This window comes from Phyllostomus discolor, chromosome 2 (assembly GCF_004126475.2).
Source record: "Phyllostomus discolor isolate MPI-MPIP mPhyDis1 chromosome 2, mPhyDis1.pri.v3, whole genome shotgun sequence".
Lineage (NCBI taxonomy): Eukaryota > Metazoa > Chordata > Mammalia > Chiroptera > Phyllostomidae > Phyllostomus > Phyllostomus discolor.
The window spans coordinates 1,967,121-1,977,298 of record NC_040904.2 but is presented as its reverse complement, the minus strand read 5'-3'; positions in this window follow the sequence as shown (position 1 = coordinate 1,977,298).

Here is a 10,178-nt window from a genome sequence, read left to right as displayed (position 1 = left end):
GCAATCCCTGTCAAAATACCAGCGACATTTTCCACAGAATTAGAAATGTATATGGAACCGCAAAAGACCCCAAGTAGCCACAGCAGTCTGGAGAAAGGAGAACAGAGGGACAAAGCTGGAGGGATCACGCCGCCAGATAACACAATACAAGTCCATAGGAATTAGAACAGCATGGTACTGACATAAACACAGATACAAGGGGCGACGCCCAAAAAACTGGCATTCATTTATTTTTAAAAATGTGTATTTATTCTTACACGTTTAAACCTCAGTCGCGCATTTGATACCATACACCTATTCGGGCGTTTTCCCCACGGCTCAAAACAGCGTTTGAGCTTGTCGATGTCGTTGCCCTTCAGCGCTTCTGCCATCTTTTTGTTTCGCTCCTTCCACATTGCAAAACCATTTCCCTTTAAGGACTTTTTTCATCCGAAATTGGGTGAATAGGGAGGGTGGGGTAAAGGGGGTCACGCTGTTTTTGGTAAAAAACTGCCGAACACCCAGCTCCGTGTGGGCAGTGCACTCGTAAATCACCATCACAAAATGGGCAAGCACATGGAAAGAGTCTTACAAAAAACTCACCAGCGCTGAATGCAGCCTCTCACAACAACGCCAGCTGGTGCACTGATACAGATGGGTTTCTACAACTCTGTCCTAGTGGGGGAAGCCTGGGCTACAAGGGACCTCTGCTCCAAGAGATAATTCTGTTTTGGGAGGGTCCCCTCCTCGCACATAGATAAATGGAACAGAATTGAGAGCCCAGAATAAACCGATGCCAATATGATCAATTAACCTGTGACGAAGGAGGCAAGAACATTCACTGTGGCAAAAACAGTCTCTTCAATAAGTGGTGTTGGGAAAACTGGACAGACACATACAAAAAAATGAAACAACCACTTTTTTAATACCTCATACAAGAATAAACTTAAGATGAATTACTTAAATGTAAGATCCCAAACCATAAAACTCCTGGAAGAAAACATAGGCAGTAATCTCTTTTACAGCATTCTTAGTATTAATTTTTTTGGATATGGCTTCTTGGGCAAGGGGAGCAAAAGGGAGAAAGAAACACAAAGAACTACATCAAACCGAAAAGCGTTTCCGTAGCAAAGGAAACCACTGACAAAATAATAAAACAACCCACTGAACAGGCGGTATTCACCAATGATACATTTGGGAAGAGGTTATTATATCCAAAATACGTAATGAACTCATACAGCTTAACCCCAAAACAACAAAAACCAATCCAGTTAAAACATGGGTAGAGGGCCTAAATAGACACTTCTCCAAAGAGGGCAGACAGATGGCCAATGGACACGTGAAAAGATGCTCAGCGTCACCAACCATCAGAGAGACGCACACTAAAACCACGGTGAGATGCCACCTCGCACCTGTCAGAATGGCTACCATGAATAAATCAGCAACAAGTGCTGGTGAGGGGTAGGGGACCGGCTTGTTTTGATCTGGCCAATGTGACTCAGCTCTGCATGGAAAACCTGCAGAAGCGAGGTGGTGGGCAGGAGCCAGACCCTCAAACCGAGTTTCCCCATGGGAATCAGGCCCAGAAAATGCACACAGACCGTTACGGCTTGCTCTTGCTGAAACTCCCCACCCCGGTCTGAAACAGGAGGTGTGCATTGTCTCTCTTCCAGGTAGTTCCCAGAGCCCGTGCGAACCTTCCCAAGGACGGAGCTCATCAGCTCGCCGCCCTTCCCTTCTGCTTGTGTTATTTTCGCTTCCTTGATTGTCCCTAAAATGTGGACAACAGCATTCTGTGTAGTGGGTAATAAATCCTTCTCTGATGTAAGGCCAGAGAAAAACAATAAAAGCCTGTCCAGGCGAGGGCTGGGTGCTCTCTCCCCTTGAGAGAGTGGCCGTGCCGTCCCCTTTTCCCCACAGGACTGCTGTCGCCTGTGCATTTGTTCTCGTCTGCAGCCACAGCCGGCGGACGCTGCAGGCCGGAGTTCGCCACAGTGCGGCTGTACAGACAAGGGACCCCCGTGCACTGCCGGTGGGAGTGCAGACTGGTGCAGCCCCTGTGGGAAACTGTGTGGAGTTTCCTCGAAAAACTGAAAGTGGAACTGCCTATGACCCAGAGAGTCCACTTCTGGGAATACATCCAAGGACATTTTAAACAGTAATTCAAAAGCATATACGCGCCCCTAGGTTCACTGTAGTGTTCCTTACAATGGCCAAGATCTGGAAGCAGCCCACGTGCCCATCGGTAGACGAGTGGACAAAGAAGCTGTGGCACATTGACACAATGGAGTACTACTCAGCCCTAGAAAAGAAGAAACCTTACATTATGTGACAGCATGGATGGACCTGGAGAGCATTATGCTAAGTGATATAAGCCAGTCAGAGAGAGACAAGTACCATGTGATCTCACTTATATGTGGAATCTAATGAACAGAATAAACTAACGAACAAAATAGAAACAGACTCATAGACACAGAGAACAGATTGACAGCTGTCAGAGGTGGGGCTGGGTGAGAAAGGCGAAGGAAGGAAGCAATCCCACCACCCCCCAAAAACCCCCTCAGACACAGACAACAGTATGGTGACCGCCAGGGGGAAAGCTGATGTGGGGGGAGGGGCAAGGGGGGGTAAGTGGTGACGGAGGAGACTTGACTTGGGGTGGTGAGCACACAGGACAATGTGCAGATCATGTGTTGCAGAACCGTACCCTGAAACCTACGTAACTTTATTAACCAATGTCACCCCAGTGGATTCGATCAGATGGAGCATTCTAGGCCTGGAAGACACGGCCACACCGTCCTCCAGGGCGGCCGCACCACTTCACGTTGCCACCAGCAGCGAGCGGGAGCGCTTCCTGCTGCACACGCTCACCAGCACGTGGGGGTGTCCGCGTTCTGGACTGTAACATTTTTTTTTTAAAGATTTTATTTATTTATTTTTAGGGAGGGAACGGAGGGAGAGAGAGAGACAGACAGACAGACAGACAGGCAGACACATCCATGTGCGGTTGCTGGGGGTTATGGCCTGCAACCCAGGCATGTACCCTGGCTGGGAATCGAACCTGGGACACTTTGGTTCCCAGCCCGCGCTCAATCCACTGAGCTACACCAGCCAGGGCCTGGACTGTAACATTTTAATAGATGTGTGTGTGGGGGGGGGTATCTCCTTGTTGTTTTCAAGGGTGAGTATTTTTTAAGCTGGGAGGTTCTCGTGCAAGTCCACCGTCTGCGGAGAATGAGCCAGTGGGGAGCGACACACTGCTGTGGGGAGAAAGGAGACAAAGGCAGGAACGGGGAGCTGAGGAGGGAGGGGAGCTGGGGACCCTGGGGGGGCAGTCTCAGGTAGCCGCTGGGGCCTTTGGGTCCCTGTGCCAGAGAGAGGGGGCAGGGAAAGGGCGTGCACTGGAGGTGGAGGGTCGGAGTGCGTCTGATGGCTGTGTGCAGGAGGCGCGTGGCGGAGCCCTCTGCTGACCGTGACCATGACGTGAGCAGAAGGACGGGTCGGGAGGGAGGTCCGTGGAGAAAGAACAGCCCACACGTGGATGCTCTCGTGCAGCAGACTTCCTGGGGGCAGAGGGCTCCGTGGCGGCGCTCTCTGTGGCTGCAGGGAGTCCTGACACGGGCTCGAGCCTTCCCTCAGGATGGCCACGGCCCTCGCTCGTGACTCTTCGAGGAGTCTGGGGACAGGACGGAGAGCTGGGTCTAGTCTGAACTCCGTCATGAGCATCTCCTGGGTGAACTTGGCTGCGGAGGCCCAGTGCCCCACTTGAGCTTCCTCTGGGCGGGGCCTGGCTGAGGTTCCAGATGGCTGTGCCACCGTAGGCCATGGCCCCTCCCTCAACTTGTGTGTGTGTGAGGAGGTGGGGCCGTTCCTCCTCTGAGTCGGCCGGCGAGAAGCCCTACTGCACACTCTGGACTCGCTTACCATCTGCCAAAAGAGGAAGCGGGGCAGGGAGGGCCGCTTCCTCCCCTTCAGCTGTCACAGCCGACCTCAGCTCAGAGACCAAGCCACATGCATGGGACCCTCTGTCCTCACCCGGTGCTCAAAACCACTCATTTCTTTCCTCTTTCAGCCTCTGTTTAAGCCACCATCGCCCATACCTTCACCCTGCTAGACTTCTTACGGGCAAGGGGTCAAGGCCCTGGGGCCACCGCAGTCCTGCAGAGCCTGGAGCGTCCTGTAACTGGGTGCAGGTCCACCTGCCCACTGCGATCGAAGTCAATGCTCCAGAGGCAGGTGCTGATCTCAGTGAAAGGGGTTTATTTTCAGGTGCCAGCCACCAGGAAAATGGGGGACTCGTGCCTCAGAGCCCATCTCCTGGGAAGATGGAGGACTCAGGTCTCAGAGCCCATCTCCTCCTCTTGGTGCAGGCAGAGGTTTTATAAGGAGGGAGAAGGGACAGAACACAGAGATCGGGGAGGGGGTTGCAAAGTTCTCTACACGAAGAACGGCACCGTCCCATCCAATAAGGCAGGTGATGGTCCCGTGTGCATCATGCTGGTTCAGTCACCTCCCTTCACGTCATCCTGGCTCCATGGAAGAAGGTCGGCAAATGCCCCAGAGCTGGGATGCTTGAGGTTCAGGGTCTGTATCTTCTAAAGTTAGTTCCTAGGATTTTTCTATAAACATGCTGTTCATCTACAAGCTACATAATAGTCAGAGTCGGCATTTACAGAAACACTATCAGAGGAATGATGGGGCGGGTTATAATTTCCCACTGTTATAATTTCCCACTGTTACAAATCCCCACCGGCAATTTTTCTTCCATATTTATGAAAGTTAGATGATTGTAGTCGAAATGTTTAAGAAAACTAGAAAAATTCAGGATCTAGTATAGTTCACCAGTGAAAAGTAAGATTTTTACAATTTACTGAATTAGAGATTAACATTCATAACTGTGTATAATAGATTCTATTGAAACACAATTTTTTGTCCTAAAATCGCCCTTATTTTTATCAAGGAGCCAAATTAAGACCAATTCATTTACTACATTAGGTCCAGTTTCAATTTGGCCTGATTATTTGCATAAACAAAAAAGAAATAGCAATTAATCATATAGGCCTTCTGAATTCCTTGTAATGTTACAAGGAATTTCTAGATTGAACCTGTCAGGGTAAAGGAACCAAGCCACACCGTTGCCACCAGGCTTTGCCTGCGATACCTACAGGTTTGGGTAAACTCCTCAAGTTCTTGAGGTCCCCAAAATGTCTTGAGGTTCTTCCTTGCCATCTCCCAGGAAAGCAACCTTTGCTCCTTACCTCGAAAGACTGTCATGAACCACATGAATAACTAAGGTGCCAGGCCATTTCTCCAAGTGGCTTTTACCAGCTCTGAAGTCAACCTTTATTCCATAAAGCTTTTTGTTGACATCCGGAGTCTAGACATGTCTCTCTGAGACATGAAATTCCTGTCAAAGCCTTGGCTTCTAAATCCACAAATGGAAACTGGAAAAAATCATATTACTATTGGATTCATGTAAAGAAACATATTCCCATGAAAATAATAATATTCACTCATTAAGAGTTTTCAAATTCTGGAGGGATCAGCTAGGGAGAAAATACAAATGCTTCAATATTGCTGCAATTTATCAAATTGCTCTAAGAGAACATACACGTTTTTAAAAATCAGCAATATTTTGAACAAAGTAGCAAGAACAATAATTACCCTCAGTTCACTCAGCCCCACAATCAATTTCTGTCTGTCCTCATTACCCACCATTATGTGTGTGAGCCCATTCTTTTCCCAGAGGCCTGAAAAGCCCTTCTATTTCAAAAGTATGATTTGAAAATATATGATCAGAAATTCATATTTTAGAGTAAGTCAGAAGATGCGACATTTTTGTAAATGCATCAGGGTAAAACAATGACAGAAAGTATTTCAAATGGCATGGTGGCAGATCTGATTACAACGCAACTGACAAAGGAATTTACTTTGCTTGGTGACAACGTTTGAAGCTAACCATGAGAATTACAAATGGAGGTATGCCAGACCAAGAAACCAATGAACTTGTTCCTCGCTGCCAACGAATTGTCCCTGGGGTTTCTGTGGGAACTGACAATGGGTTTTGGAGAATCCGTGAGAACTCTCGGCCTTTTCACTTGTCATTGAAATGGTCACTTTTCTTCACCATCTATCTCCGCGCCTTTCTTTTTCTTTCCTGTTTTTTCCCCGTTTCCATGCCCCTTCTTGAGCTTCCTTCTCCAAATGTCCTTCCCTCCCGTGTGTCCCTGTCCCCTGCCCTTTCTCATAGTTTTTCACTTCCTCAGTTCCTTCTCTTTTGCTTCTTCTTTCTGCACAACCCTTTTCAATGTGCAGTGAACCTCTGGGACTCGCACGGCCCTCCGGCCGCCTCCCCAGCCCCTGCCAGTTGCCCTTCTAACTCATCCAGAGACAACCGACTTCAGCACAACCTCCGATCAATTCGATTTCCTTCCAAATGCGTTGCCACAATTTATACTTTTTACTACACCAACCATGTATTTTTCCCAACTTAATTAGCATTTTCCATTTTTAGTGATGTCAGTCATTAGCATTCTTCTAGATTGACAAATTCGTGAATACGTTTACTTTTTAATTTTTAATTATTTTATTTTAATCATTGTTCAAGTACAGTTTTCTCCCTTTTACTCCCAATCCAGCCCACCCACCCAGCCCTCCCCTCCCCCCTCCCATTACCCCCCCCCCCCAGTTTTTGTCCATGTGTCCTTTAGTGAATACGTTTATGACTTTCAGAAACAGTTTACTTCCCATTGGCAAATACACTCACATTTTTATTCTCGGAGATCACTGCACTCCTTTGGTGTGCTCCAAAGTGAGCTGCTTCAGGATCTCGTGACCCGGACAACCTTCAGGGGCTGGGGAAGAGGTGGGGGACACATGGGCTTGGAGCGGCTTGAGCTGCTTAAGTTTTAAAATGCGAATCACCCCCTTTTCTCTATCTTTCTGAGTTTTACTGTGAGAGAGGGGAGTGAGATCTTCTCCCGTCCTTAAACCATCCATTTAGATCCTTTCCAAGGAGAATCCTTAGGGTGTAACATGAAAGCTGGCACATTAAAGACCTTACCCCATCCACCGGACCTTGGGCAACACCAGTCTAACTAGTCTAAAATGCAACCCACTGGACTCTCTGATAGAATCGAGACAGAGCCGCTTCCTTCAAAGACAAACAAAAACAGTATCTACAGCAAAGTTCCAACAAACAAGTATTCTCAAACCAAATCCCCCGGGGAGGAGGGGGCAGGGACCAGACTTAGAATCTTATCTCACCCCAAAGAGCACCGCCAACGACCCTGACAAGTCCAAAGGGCACAAAGCCCAAATGGCAGAGGCAGGAGATTCCCGGGAGACACGAAACAGCAAAGACCAAACCCAGCTCCCAAAAGATAAGAGAGCAAGCGGCAGGTTGTAACTGCAGTTTCACTGCAGACAGCGAGGGAAACCACCGAGGGCTCTGAGGCAGAAGCGGACTTCCTCCAGCAGCAGAAGAGAGAAGCCAAACTAATGGGCGACTAAAAAAGCTTTTCTTGTGCCACAAGAAAAGCAAATGAGACCCACACCCAAACGAAAAGAGCGCCCCCACCAAACCCCACGCTGCGGAACTGGGATTTTCTTCTTGTCACTGAGCCGTGCCTACCGCCGAGTGGCACCTGCTGGCTCCTGCGGGATCCCAAGTGGTCCAAAGAACCCAAGTGGCGGGGCACGTGCACCAGGGACGAACCCGGCCTGGGCACGTCAGCCCACCCACCGGCTGCTTCTTTTCACCAGCGAGGCGTTGACAGGTGGCTGATGCTTGAGGGGAAGCGCAGGGAGAGGCCCCGAGATAAAACCCTCTCGGTGGCCTCTGAGGAATTCCTGCAGCTCCTGCCACGGGGTCAGCCTGCCGCCAGCAGCCGGGCTCGAACCCGGGCCCTCCGGGCCATACTGGCGTCCACAGTGTCCCATCTGGGGTCGCCAAAACCTGTGACTGAACACAGGTCCGGCTGCCTGCCGCTATGAAAGCCAATCCTAAAGAGGCAGGTACCGATGTCAAGGAAAGGGATTTATTTTGGGGTGCCAGCCACCTGGAAGATGGGGATTCAGGTCTCAGAGCCCAGCTCCCGGGAAGATGGGGACTCAGGTCTTGGAGCCCATCCTGCCCTCTCAGTGCAGGCAGAGGGTTTATAAGGAGGGAGAGGGGACGGAACGAAGAGATCGGGGAGGAGTTTGCAAAGTTCTATACATGCCGACGAGCCCCGTCCTGTCCACTAAGGCAGGTGACGGTCCCGTGTGCGTCATCCTGGTTCAGTCACCTGGCTTTGTGTCATCCTAAATCCACGGTTGAAGGTCAGCAAATCCCCCAGAGCCGGGACGCCTGCAGGGCGGAGTCGGTATCCTTTGAAGCTAGTTCCTCGGATTTTTGTACAAACTTGCTGCTCATTGCCCAGCCACACGTGAGCCAGAGCCAGCACCTCCAGATGCGGTGTCGGAAGAACGGCAGGGCGGGCGCCAGCCCCCGTTACAATTTCCCACCGCTGCCGTCCCCCGAGCTTGCTGGGGGCGTGGGTGCAACCAGGGAGGGGAGGGAGACAAAACAGGATGTGAAAGGACTCAGACCAGCTTCCTCATCGAGAGCAAACTTACAGACCTGTGGATGAAAAAGGGGGACTGTGGGAGAAAAGGGGGTTCTGTGGAACATCCCCTCACAGGGGGACCTGGTCCTAAACCCCTGCCTGGGCGGGACGTGGGGCCAGTCATGCCCTAGGCCTACCACCTCCTTAGGAAAGGGCTTCCCTTGGCCTCAAGCCAGCCCTGGGCATTGATCCTGTGCATCCAGGTTAATGCCCTCTGGAAATGCCCCCTTTCAGACTGTTCTTCAAAAGACCAAGAGAATGGCCCTGACTGGGGTGGCACAGTTGGGTTGGGTGTCATGGAAGGGCCGGCGGTTCAATTCCCGCTGAGGGCACGTGCCTGGGTCTCAGGCTCGGCTCCCAGTAGGGGGCGCGCGAGAGGCAACCCCACATTGATGTCTCTCTCTCTCTTTCTCCCTCTGTTCCCCTCTCTCTAAAAGTAAATAAATAAAGTCAGAAAGAAAATGAAGGAGGAGAGGACACCACTGCAGCCGGCCTACAGCCGTTCCCCACGGAACAGCCAGCTTTCTCCCCCGGCCTCCATGGGATCCGCCTCCACGGGACCCGCCTTCGTTCCCGGCGTGCGGAGGGATCTGCAACCCGTTTGCCCTTGGACCTTGGAGAGCTTGCCACCCTCAGCCGCACTTAGTCCCGGCTCGAACGCATTCTTATAAAAATTCTCTACCAAAAGTCTGAGCGCTTGTGCTGACGGACCAAATGACTCCTAAAGTCTCCTGCGGCTTCATGCCGTGGCGATGAGTTCGCTTTGTCGATCCGATGCCACTGATCTCATCTAGCGAGTGACTGGGGACAGGTAGAGTCATCAGAAAAAAAAACCCCAAACAGCCCTGCCTTCTCAGGGCCGGAGTCTCTGATGGCCCACCACCGTCTGCTGGGAGAACCAGGTGCGTGGGGGCCGCTGGAATCCCAGCAGACCCTGCTTTTCTAGGGAGGTAGCCCAAGGGGGCCGTGGCTCCCAGGTGGCTGCAAGGACCTGTCAAGGTCCTGGGCTCGATCCCAGGGGGCAGTAGTGACTTTGAGCAGAGGAGTCCTTCAAGGTGCCCCGGCGTCACCCAGGGAGACCCCAGTCAGCGTTGTCCAGAGGGACAGCTGTGAGAAACTCCGAGTGGGGTGGAGTGGAGCCCCCGCCCACGACGGGGTCAGCGCCCTTCTGAGGACACCAAGAGGCTCCCCCCAGCGACCGCCGGGGCGGGCCGGAGCTCTCGGGCTTCCGGAGTCCAGAGCCGAGGGGAGCAAGTGCCTGCGGTTCCAGCCACCGGGTCCACGGCGTTCTGTTACAGCAGCCGCGCAGACCTGGCGTGGTGGGAATGCACCTGCATTTTCAAAACGTGGCTGCTGTGTGCGCTGGGAAAAGATGGCACTTTGTTTTGTCCAGACGTGACCACCGGTTCTGCATGCTGGAAAGCCACAGGCCGCCAGCAGTGCCCGGGAGAGACCACTCCTGGACCGGGCTGTGTGGCTGTCACGAGCTTACATGTCTGTGACACAGTGTGTCCTACTGTAAGTCAGCCGGGCACGTGCTGGGCGAGCTGCCCGCGGAGCAGCTGGCACGAGGAAGGGACAGGAGTCGCA